The sequence below is a fragment of the Callospermophilus lateralis genome, chromosome 17 (genome assembly GCF_048772815.1).
Source record: "Callospermophilus lateralis isolate mCalLat2 chromosome 17, mCalLat2.hap1, whole genome shotgun sequence".
NCBI lineage: Eukaryota > Metazoa > Chordata > Mammalia > Rodentia > Sciuridae > Callospermophilus > Callospermophilus lateralis.
Window position 1 is genome coordinate 57,777,946 of NC_135321.1, and position 13,002 is coordinate 57,790,947.

Consider the following 13,002-nt stretch of genomic DNA (forward strand, 5'->3'; position numbering starts at 1 on the left):
GCAGCCACAGAACCCCAAGGGCCTTGGCCCAGAAGCACTCAACCTATCAATCCATTTGTGGGGACTGCCTTCATAGACACAGACAAACAAAAATCTCCAACTAGAATAGGAAAAGCTTTAAAGTGGGAAATAGATACCAAAAACCTCAACAGGGCTGGTGTAGCTCAGTGGCAGAGTGGTTACCCGGCAAGCTCAGAGCCTAGGTTTGGGTTGGGATTGTAGCTCACTGGTGACTGCTTGCTTAGCACATGTGAGGCACTGGGTTTGATCCTCAGCACCATGTAAAAAAAAGAAAAGTAAAGCCTTCATTCCATCCCAAGCATACAAAAAAGAAAAGAAAGAAAGAAAGAAAGACAAACAAACTAACAGAAAAAAGCAACTTGGATGAAACTGGAAAATATGCAAGGAAAAGAAAAAGAAAACCTTTAAAAATACCAATAATCTCTGAAATAAAACATACTGAAATCATGAACCATGAGAATAGCGTAGTACAAAAATGGACAGATCTTTCAAGGAAAAAGAGAGTGCCTTTAAATTCAGTGTATGAGGGAGCTGACATGAAAAGTTCAATGTCCAGGCTGCAGGAGGAGGTTAGGAGGCTCAGGAAGCGAAGCCCAAGCAGGAGAGAGGTCATGGGAGTCAGGCAACCATGCCAGGAGGCCCAGCAGCTGTTGATGTGCACCCTGCAAGAGGGAAAGCACAATGAACCAATTCAGGAGAACGCCCTAGAGCTCTAAGACTAAATCTCTGGCTGAGACCTGTCAGTGCCCCATCCTAGAGATGGAAAAGAGACCCAAGGCCAGGCACAGATTAATGTCAACCTCAGAACACCAGGGCCACACAGCTCTCAAGAGCATCCAGAGAAGGACAACAAGCTCCATACAGAGGATCAGTAGTGAGGTTGTATCTGATGTCCCAATGCAGCACTCAGGCAGCACTCTGAAGGAAACTCTGCCTCTGGCCCAATGATCAACCTACAGCAGGGCACAGTTCTGTATCTGGCCTCCTATGTCCCTGTCCCAGCAAGCAGTAGATGCCACTCTCTGTCAAACAGGAGTCAAGCACAGGCCAGATCCAAGAAAACCTGGGAGACGAAGGGAGATGGAGGGCTACCTCCCTGCTAGGGAAAATAAGCCCTCTGTCCTGGAAGACTCTTCAGAGACATCCACTCAGATAGCTGGTACAGTTTTGGGTTGAATTTGAAATAAACACAATGAAAAAGGGGAAAAGGAAGTACCAAGGCAAGAAATGCAATTCTACCAGCTACAGAAACTTTGTGCCAGAACCATGGAGTGGCCATGGTCCACCACACGGCTCACCTGTGAATCCTATGTTCACACCATGGTGAAGGCCCTACCCTGAAGAAGGTACCAGTAACTCAGGACACCACTGGGAGTGACAGAGCAGCAAGCAGCCTCATGTTCAGGGCACAGATTGGAGAAAGATCTATACCTCCCCTCCTTGGGAAGCCAGCATAGGACACTGACACTGGGAAATCAGGAACATCAATGGGTGTGGAGGCACACAGACAAGAATGTACAAGGGGAAGGTGTTTCCCCAGGCAAATACATTGAAAACTGGGTCAAGAATGTTTTTTAAAAGCTTCTCCCTGAAAAATAAGGCCCCTCCATTTGTGGCCTGCTTCGTCCCTGTGACAGCTCTCAAGGGTGTCCAGCGTGACTGCGGGAGCAGTACCTTGGACGAGGTGCTTCACCTTCCCATATAGCCTCAGGAGGCTGTCCACCTGTCTCTTCTCTCTCTTCAGAAACATAACTTCATCCATCCTCCAGTTCAGTGTCTCTTCCATGTCACAATTTTTCTCTTGGAATGAAGAACTTTCTGTCTCTGGAAAACAATGACAAAGTCAGCCAAAGGAAACAAACTTCACGGCATCCCTTTCTCTCCCTGGGAGTGCCCCCACAGTCACCACCAGAAGGGCAAGAAGGCCTCCACTTGGTGGCATAGAGGAGGACAGCCAGCACACATGTGAACATAGGCTTCTTACCAGCCTGGCCTCAGCTCACCTAACTGCCACAGGTTCAGAAACTGACTTTTGTGCTTCAGTATCAGCTCCAAACGTCTGACCAATATGGACCCATCCAGGATGTCACCAGCAACCTTCATGAAGACAGAGCTGGCAGCAGCCATCAACCTCTTGGCGTCCTCTGTGATGTTGGCTAACAGCTTCTCCTCCGTTCCTAATCAGGTAAGGAGAGCGGTAAGTCCCTGCCCCCTCACCTCTTTGCAGCTAGAACCTCACACCAGCCCCACGCCCACAGGGTGCCTGCAGCAGTCAGTGGTGTTTCCAGATGTGCTGACGCCCCACTCAGCTATGCCTGTACCTGTAAGGTTAAAGTTTTACCCTAGTGCATCTCCTGACTGGGAGGAGGAGACCCTTCCAATGGACAGAATCAGCCAGGAGAACCACAGTGCTCAGGATTGAAGGTCTGAGCCCACGTTACAGTGAACATAGTTCTTGGACTACACATGATATCTTTTGAAATTCACCTGTCTTGAGAAACCCTGCAGTAGTACAAAAATAAACTGCAACAGGACAAGCTCATATCAGAGGCCACTCCATGGGTGCAGGGAAGCATCTGCACAGCACCCAGGAAAAAGGCAGATCCATGCTGCAGCTTCATGCTCTGCCTATCTTGTCTCTGGAATCAAAACCTGGAACATGAGCTTTTGGAGCAACTAGAGGGCAACATTTTAAAATATGACTATTTTAACTGCCAGATTATTTATCTCACAATAATATGAGGCTCGTATAGTATTATAAGAAGACCAAGTATATCTATACCATTAAAAACAAAGATAGCAGGGGGGTGGGGTGCATCTTCGTGGTAGTGTGCTAGGCTAGCAAGCACGAGACCCTGGTTCATCCCCAGCATCACACACACACACACACACACACACACACACACATACACACACACACACACACACACACACAGAGTGCAGCTGAGATGACCTTCAGTGGGAGAATTGACCAACCCAAGAACATCCAGACAAGGGGGCTTTGCTCAGTGATAAAAGGAACAGAGCCATGAACCAGGAAAAGACAAGGAGGAGCCTTAACTGTGTGCTGCCAAGTATGCAGTGTGTAATACGGTGTACTCTTCCCCAGCAGGCTGCTATGGCCCGTGCACACAGCAGCCACCTTCAGGACCACACACTACTCCTGTCTATGTCCTGGTGTAGAAAAGAGCAGCTGGTTTGGCTGAGACAATCATTGGCCCTGGGTTTTTATTGCCACACCCAGTGCTTTCCCACTACAGGATCTGAATCTAGCAATTTACACATAAACCTGCACCATCATTTCCAGGGCAATGCATGACACTTGGGAAGATGATGGCTGAAGAGTCACTTCATGTTTTGTTAGTTATCAATATTGGTCTCAAAATGTGAGCTTCACAGCGAGGCAAGCTGGGCTTGGACTTGATTTCTAATCATTTGTTATCTTGGAGACAGTAAGTCTTCAACACCCTGGGTAAGCAACGTGTCCTGGGCACTTCTATTCTCTCATCTGGAAATCAAGGGGCTTGGGGACTTTCAGAGGTGCTGCTTCAAGTGTGTCCCCCCAGAAGCACATGTCCAGCAGGCATTCAGCAGACTCTGGCTCTGCTGTTAGATGTTCTTAATTACACGAGATGCCTAGTACCTGCCTGGGCACCTCTGTTCATCCTGCCTTTACCAAATCTCAGCACATGCAGGCTGAGGATCAGGTCAAGTACCTTGCGCTGTTTTGCTGCCTGAGGAAGGACAGCAACCCCAACCAGCCGTATATGCACTGTACAACTTGAAGAGCTGCTTCACATCTGGCCCCGTGAGCAGGTGTTCAAGAATCTCATCCAGGCCTTCCATGGCCACTCTGTTGTTCCTGGGCCAGGACTTGGTGATCACTGCAGACATGAGGCTGCCAAATTTCTGCAAATCATGACAAGAGACTCCCTCCAGGACACTAGCCTGAGACTAAAAGAAAATGAATTGAAAAGAGAGGACTTTAGAAGATTTTACTGATTTGTTTTTTAATGACACAAGTTAGCACCCAATAGCATTTCAGAAATCTACTTAAGCTAGTTTTATAGTGCCTCAAAAAAAAATAATAATACAGAAGAGAGGTTGGGCTATCCCCTAGTAAGTGGGGAGCTTAGCCTATTGGATTCTCTGGATTTCATCCCCAGTACTGCAAAAAGAAAAGAAAGAAAAAACATAAAATGCTTAAAATTTCCTAGAGTGATTCCATTTCCTTGTGGCCTGGCTTCTTATGTGAGGTGCCAGAGATTTGAAGATGTTTGCACACGCATGAACACACCCCCACAACCCCAAGTCATACACCATCTCAGCTCACTGCCAACATCTGCATTTCTCTTAGACTTGCCTGTCATTAAAAATACCAAAAACTTTTAAAACTAGAGGGCAACATTTTAAAACATGACTATTTTAAATGTATCATGTATCATTTTTACTATATCATGTATTTTATGTCCTGAGCTGTGATTCTCATAAAGACTACCCTCAAGTACCATAGACAATCCAATTCTTCTTCTGATGCTTCACCAAGAAACAAAATGCATTTCTTCTTTGGGTTCACAATTTTGCAAAAAAAAATTCAGTAGTCAGAAAAAAAACACAGGGTAAACTAACAACAGATAATTTTTTGACATGAAAGGATAGAAAAATCATTAACTAGCCACACATAAAAAGTTATGAAGCAGATTTATCCCAGGTATAAAAAGGATATTTTAAAATAAAAAATCAGTTAATAAGCTGGGTGTGGTGGCACATGCTTATAATCCCAGCAACTTGTGAGGCTGAGGCAGGAGGATCACAGGTTGGAGACCTGATTCAACAACTTAGTGAACTCTGTCTCAAAATGAAAAATAAAAAGGGCTGGGATAAAGAGATAAAGCACACGTGGGTCTAATCCCCAGTACCACATACACACAAAAAAATGTTAACACATGCTACCAGTAGAACAAAATAATAGCCATTTTAATACACACAGAATAAGTGTCAGACAAAACTCCAAGAACAACACAGGATGGCCAATTTCACCACTTTCACAGTCCCAGAGTTGCTATCCAGGGTAATTAGGTGGGAAAATGAAAAAAAAAGTGTTGGGATTGAAAAGGAAGTACTATCCTCGTAGACAGATAACACAGTCATCTATATAGAAAACTCAAAGAAGACGCACTCTCGCATGTATGCCCCACTAGAGTCATCAAACAAGCCTGCAAACTTGCAGGACACAGAGATGAGGTACAGCTCTATTTCCATATGCTAGTGCTGAACAATCCAACAACAGAATTGAGAAAATAATTTGTTACAATAGCAAAGGAATAAAGCACTTATGAGTAAACTTCACAAAAGAAATGCAAACCTTACATTTAAAAACTGCAAACCTTTCAGTTAACTCACTCAAGAGAACAGAACTGGAAACATAAAACATAAGTGAAATTCTCTCAGTACATGATGCAAAAAAGAGTAGCAAGAATTTTGAAAATGGCCTTACATTTGGAGGAATATTTTATAGACTACTTGAATTTTTTAACCTGGAGAAGAATAATCTTGGATTAGCCAAATTCTTGCTATTAGAATTACTCCAAAGTGTTTGGAAACTTACTTTGCCTAAAAATTTGGTGACATATATCTGTATATTTATGTCATAGATCTGTATAGACCATATATGTATATATGGCTACATATATAAGTATGCTAAATATTTTTTTGATGGAAGATCACAGTCTTGGGCCAAACTAAATAAAAGGCAATTTGAGTGATGTATAGTTTACCTCCTTCTATGCAACATCTCCCAATTTAGGGATCTCCACATGGTTTCTTATCTTCTTTTTTGGTCTGTTCATAAGGTCTCTGGAGGCCTAGGTTTGGAATTCACAGACATTTCTTCCTCATTCAGTCAAACCAAAGTGTTAATGTCAATCCAGATTCAAGGGTTGGGGAAAGCAATTCATCCTCTTAGTGAAAAGAGTTGCAAAGAATTTGTGGCCATTCTAAAGCTATCATAGTGATTTAGTTTTATAATTTTAACCTAATTATAAAATGAAATAAGAGAGAAATAAGAAATTAAAAGGGTTGATCTTTTGAAAAATAGGAGAATATTAGAAGAAAAGGAATGAGAGGGGAGAGTAGGAAGGATGGGAAAGGGGAAGAACAACAACATGAAATTAATCAAATTCTGTCCTGTGCATATCTGAATATATTACAATGAATTCCACTTTTATGTACAACTATAATGTACCAAATAAAAATAAATCAATAAAAAAGAAAAAATAAATAAAAACTGCAAACCATTGTTGAAAAGAATTAAAAACCAAAATAAATGGGAAGACATTCCAGGTTCAGAGACCATGAGATGTGACATTGTTAAGAGGTCAACACTCCCAAAACTAACCTATAGATTCAAAGCCATCCCTGTCAGAATCCCAGATGTTTTCCTTGTAGAAATTGACAAACTGATTCTAAAATACATATGGAATCCCAAGAGATCCAGAAGAGCAAACAATGCCAAAAGAGGAGAAAAAATCAGGAGAACTCATGCTTCTTGATTTTATGACCTACTGGAAAGAATTGGCAGTGGAGATACGGATGGATGTGAGGTGAACCCTCAGGACTGCGTCAACTGACTTTTGACAAGAGTGCCAAGATCACTCTAGGGGTGAAGTATAGTGCCTTCCTCAAATGGCCTGGGACAGCTGGATCTCCATATGCAAGAGAATGTACCTGGACTCCTACCTCCTACCATGGAGAAGAGGGGACTAATGTTAAGAGCTAACACTCTAGAGCTTTCAGAAGGGGTCTCTCTCTGATAGAGCACTTGTTTAGCATATGGTCGGTCCTAGTTTTAACACCCAGTGCCCAAAACAAAACAAAACAAAAACCTTTTAGAGGAAGACACAGGTAAAACTTCATGACCCAGGATTTAGTACAAGATTCTTTGATGTCAAAAGTATTAGCAACAAAGAAAAAAAATAGAAACATTGAATTTCACTAAAAGTAAAAACCTTCCCAGAAGTGGTGGGGCATACCTGTAATCCCAGCTACTCAGGAAGCTGAGGCAGGAAGATTGCAAGTTTGAGGTCGACCTGGACAAGTTTGTGAGACTGTGTCTCAAAATAAAAAAAAAAAAAGGATTAGAGATATAGTTCAGTGGTAGAGCATCCCTGGTTTCTATCCCTAGTACTACAAAAGGAGAGAGAGAAAAAAAAAAAAGAAGTTAAAAACCTCTGTGCTTCTAAAGAAATCACCAAGAGTAAAAAAAAATCCAGAGAACAGGAGAAAATACTGGTAGATAACATATCTGACCAGAGATTTGCATCTGATTATCCAAAGAACTCTCATAAGCCACAATCAAGGAAGGACATAGAGCCCAAATGAACAAAATGGGCCAAAGATATAAACAGACATTTCTCCAAAGACATAGAAAGCAGAAATAACCAATAAACATAGGAAAAGGTGCCCAAGGTCATAGCCACCAGAGTCACCTGAGAAACTACCCCATACCTAAGACTGTTCAGTCTCAGGTCTGAGAGCACAGGCTGTGGGGGTTTGGAGAAGTCAGGACCTTCCGAGGCTGGCAGCTGACATGGAAATGGTCCAGCCATTGTGGGAATGGGCCAGACAGTCCTTAAAATATCACAGGTACCAAGTGATCCAGCCACTCCACCACAGGCATAGAGAGTGTGAAGAGCACATCCACACAAACCCATGTGTGGAGGATCACAGCAGCAGACTGATAACAGCCATCAGTCAGGGAAAGCCCGGATGTCCACCAGAGGACAAGTGGAACATAAAAGCACACTGCATCCATATGATGAGCAACATGTAGCCATGAAAAGGGACAAAGTACTGACAGATGCTCCAGAATGGATGGCCTTGAACACACACTCAAAAGAAGCCAGGCACCCAAGGCCACAGCCTGTGTGATTTCATTCCTGAGATGCCTGAGTAGTCTGTGGAGGAGGAAGGGAGATTAGGTGCTGCTAGGGAGGGGCCTGGGGCCAGCATGGTGGAGGGCAGACACAGCAGTTAAAGGGCTGTTTTCTTTCTGAGCTGATGAGAATGTTGTCAGGTAGACTGTGGTGATAGCACCCACACCTGAAACACACCATTCCCCCAAGCGTGGCTTCCAGGGATGAGTGACAGGACATGTGGCTACCACGTTACTAATGCACTGAGCAAAAAATGAATGAAAGCCTTAGAAAGTATTAGTTATGTAAAAAGATGAGAGCCTGTTTCCCTGGAAGAAGGGACCTCTAATTCTCAGGAATCTACTGGCCAGTAATGAAGCTGAGGTCTGTACAGAGTGTGAACTGTCCACTAGGAAATAGAGCAGGACCCTGGGAGCCTCATGGGTACTGTATGGGGACTACTCTTGACATGCACTGGGGCAGAACATCTTCCCACTTTGCAGAAAAAAAGCTTAGTGAACCAATAGAAACATTTCCCCCTTTTGTTGGGAATAGAACCCAGGGCTCTGCACATGCCAGGCAAGTGCTCCACCCCAACAAGGATGGAGTCTATTGAACTTCATAAGCCTCCCTAGATGTCTTGTCAACCTTTGGAGTCTTTTCATGCATATCTACTGGGCAATATTGGACAGGTCATAAACAAACCAGCAGCAAGGATCACAATGGGCAGATGGAGGCCCAGCCCACCAGATCATCTGCACCAAGGCTTGTAACACCGCTGTGGTTACACAGGGTGTGCGGCTGCCTCTATAGAAGGAAGCCAAATTGCATGTCATGGAGTGGGTAGAGAACACTGGACACAGCATGAGGCCGAAGCCAGGGAGGGGGCACCAAGGACCCAATCCTGGTCAGCACAGGCCTTGGAACTGGCAGGCACTTAGGGCCTGGAGCTAGCCATGTCAGCAAGCAGCTATGAACCCAAGCATGTTTCTCAAGAAGAGATTGGTCACCTGGCAGGCAGAGCTCACAGCTTCGATGACACACTTCTCAAAGCTCCTGGCCACACTGTCCTTGAAGCCAGCGGCGTCCCACTGAGGGCTGCAGAAGGCAGAGATCTGGGAAAAGGGCCTCTCCTGCAAACACAGAGGCAGGTGGGGGTACAAACACCTGGTTGTTCTGACTCCTCTCCTCCCTGCCTTACACTAAGAATGTCCTCCCTGCCCTTCACAGAGGACCATAGATGAAACCAAGTTAGAGTCTTCCCATGCTGCAAAAAAAGCAGCCAGAAAAGTAGCTTGCAAAAACATGCAAATTTTGAAAAATGAGCCATTTTTCCTTGCTTCCGTTTTGCTAAAATGTCTATTTGACCAGGTCCATATAAAACACTCAGAGAGAAATCAGTTTTCCTCGGTTACAGGGCTTCATTCAAAATGAAGGGCATGTTTTTTGTGTTTTCTCCATGTCATTGTGTTTAATAAGGACCCTGCCACCAGCAGGTCCCTTGGAGCACCTGTATATGGAGGGCTTGAGGACACATATGTCTAGGGCCCCAGTGACTGAACAATCCCATTCCCCAGCTCTTCTCAGGAATGTCACATTCTGTGGTCAAACTGCAAAGTCCCGATCAGAAACAGAAATACAAAGCTGGCGTAGATTCCAGGGCCTGCACACGCTGTGCACTGCTCATAGCCCTGGGTGCTGCCAGTGATCTGGGCTTATCCATCACCATGCTAATGTGTCCTGATGTCTGGTACCTGCTTGAGCCTCCCTTCCATGTCCCCCAGCAGTGACTCCTTCCAGCCATGTTCCGCAGAAAAGTCTATTCCCACCAGCCGCCACCAGACCTGAAAAATCCACATGTTAAGTGACAGCCACAGGGACAAGTAAACACCACAGGGATATCCTGCAGATAAGAAAGCAACAGTCAGGCATGGGGGCACCTGTGGTCCCAGCTGCTCAGGAGGCCAAGGCAGGAGGATCACAAGTTCAAAGCCAGCCTCAGCAACTTAGTGAGGCCCTAAGCAATTCAGCAAGACCCTGTCTTTAAATAAAAAAAATAAAGAAGAAAAGGGCTGGGGATGTGGCTCAGTGGTTGAATGCTCCTGGGTTAATCCCCAGTACAAAAAAAAAAAAAAGAAGCAGGATTTTGTTAAAGCACTTGAAGGCAGCATTCTAACAAGTCTCCAAGCCCAAGTAGACATCTGTCTACATACCATGTCTGCTCAGGACAGGCAATGTTAGGAGGACAGGAGCCTGGATCATCTGCTCCTGCCCACATGCCTCCATATGTCCACCTGGATCCAGGGTCCACTTGGGACACACAATGCATTTACTGGTCATGTCTCTTTCCTAGAGAAGTTCCCTGGCCTTATCTTTTCTGATACTTACAATTTTGAAAAGTTCAGGTCATTCTGTAGACTGTCTCTTGATCCAGTTGGCTCACAGTTTTCCCATGATTACAATGGTTTGGTTGGAACACTACTAAGCCAAGCCACGTAAAAATGTACTCAGTGTAGGTCAGGTGTGGCCAAATATCTGCACTTTCCACAGCTGTCCAACCAAACATCTTGAGCCTGACCAAGTGGCCCATGAAACCTGTTGGTTCCACCAGGGCTGACAGAGAGGTTGGCCCTTGGTTAAGGCTTATCTGCCAGATTTCTTCACTGTGAAAGTCATCTTTCCTACTCTATAAAGGCTTCTGCAGTGGGACACTGGAAATACTGTGCCCTCCTGGCACCCCCACCAATCTCAGGATTCCTGGGTGATACCTGCCTGCATCAGCTACTATATCTTGGTTACAGAGTGACAGTTTTCTATTGCAATTATTTCTTCTATATTTCTTAGCTCCATTCTTCAAAAGAAAAATTAAAAGTGCATTATTTCTCTTTTTCTTCTTTGTTTATCAATGAATTTTAATCCATTCCTATCATTTTGCCTTTTAATAATCAAATCGTACCATATTTGGCTAACATGAGCATCTTCAACAGTTTTCTTAAAAAATACAGAATAACTTTAGACTTACAAAAATTCTGCAGAGGTAGCCCAAATAATTTCTATGTTCTCTTAACTGTGTTTCTGCCATCATAAATGTGACTACCACTCAGTTGTCAAAAGTTAAAAGCTAACAACAGCAGACCACCATAGCAACCCCAGATTTCACACGGAGTCCTCTTGCCATCCCAGGAGGAGTCTGGATCACCACATGCATTTAACTCTATCCCTGTGATGGGCCTGCAGCCTCAGCACTTCCTGAAATTCCAGCACAAGGAGTTCTTGGCCCACCTGTGCATCTCCCACTGACCCATGGAGGTGGCTGTTCTTCCAGGAACAGAATTGTGTGGTGGGAATGGGAGTTAGAAGGCATGATTGGGCCATGTGGGGTTGTGCACACCTGTATTCCCTGCTACTCAGGAAGCTGAGGCAGAAGGGTGGCAAGTTCTAGACCATCGTGGGAAACTTAGCAAGACCCTGCCTCAAAATAAAAAATAAAACGGGCTGGGGATGTAGCTCAGTGGTAAAGTGCTCCTGGGTCAGCCCCCAGTACAAAAAAAAAAAAAAAAAAAGGCATGATGGGATGTGGATGCGCTCAGGTCCCAGGGCATCATTATTTTTGTAAATGTTCATGGTCCCAGGGTGCCTTTGCCCCAGGACTCTTGATGGACTGAGCTGGCAACTATCCAAATCATGAGTTCCTACTGCTATTTCTAGCTCCTTCTATATCACAGAGCTCTTCTCCCTCTTACTCCCTAACTCCCTTATCCTGACTTCCAACAATACCAACAGCACATTCATCTCCTCAGACCTTGGTAAATTTATTTGAAAAACAGGAATAACCACAGCAACCACCTCAGAGTAGATGCTTAATAAATTTCATTTTTTTAATCATTACTACTGCACTTAGAATCATTCTTTCTTGTCAGTGGCTGCTCAGCTACTCATCACTCATACTTAACACCTGGGGATTATACTACTTAGAATCCTGGAATAATATTTAATAATACAATTGTGTTTTCCTGGGATTTCAGTCTGTTGGTATCAAACTTCACAAAGCAGTTGGGGAAGGATTTTTTTGTCCTTGATTGAAATGAACAACCCCCTGGCCCTTTGGCTACCCTAGTCCATACAGTTGGGGTACCCCTGCCTCATATCACAATAAATCTTGCCACCAACTCTGTGTTAAGACCACAAGCAGGTTCTACAGTCTCCCTGGAAAACTGTGGCTCAAGGGGGACAACCTTCCACTTCCAGGACAGGGAAAAGGCAGCCAGGCTGGACAGCAGGCCTGGAGTGGGCAGGACCTCCCACTCTACCTCCTCCCCTGCAGCCCTGTAGAGACTCAGGCTCCTGGATCCCACCGGCTCTCAGCTGTCTTCTCCAGCACTGGGGTGACTATTATGGAATCCTCCCCATGTCCCAGGTTTTGGAGGAGGAGTCCACTCTATCAAATGGCTTCACTCAGCTGCCAGCTAAAGGTGCTTCCTGTCATTTTGGCCTTCTGTTTCCAGTTCTACACAGCTGGCTTGCAGCCTCAGACCTGAAGCAGAGCCTGATGGTTCTACTCGCAACCGCTGCCTCAGTGGACTGCGCCCCATCACAATCTCCCAGAGTCAATGACTCCCTTCTGGACAAACGGCAATGTCCCTTCCTCAGAGAAGAGACCAGGGCCCAAGGTAAGGTTCAGGATGAGCCCAGGCCTGCAGACCAAGGCATTGTTGGTCCAGAGCTTGGTGACAGGACACAGCTGTGTGACTCCCCACTCTGGTGCCCGTGGAGGCTCTGCAGCCTCAGGCAAAGCTCACCTGGATCTCCTTGGGGTATGTGAACAGGACAGTTGAACCCTTCCGGAGCATGCTCTTTGCTAACACTCTGCGCAGCCAGGATCTCGTGGTGGCCAGGACACTCTGGAGGACGTCTTCCAGTGAGCCCTTCCTGGCTGCGGCTCCCGAGTCCTCTGCCACTTCCTGTGGGCACATGAGAGAAGGTTTACCAGCTCTACTCTGCTGCTCCCCACACCTGAGCCACCTTCTAGCTCCATGCTTGTTGGAAGCCCACCTGACACAAGCACTGT

The 13,002-nt window shown here is 45.1% G+C and overlaps 1 pseudogene; it reads right to left on the reverse strand.

Moving 5' to 3' along the window:
• LOC143382659 (E3 ubiquitin-protein ligase RNF213-like) overlaps nt 1-13,002 on the reverse strand; it is a 95,798-nt pseudogene that overhangs the window by 69,395 nt on the left and 13,401 nt on the right.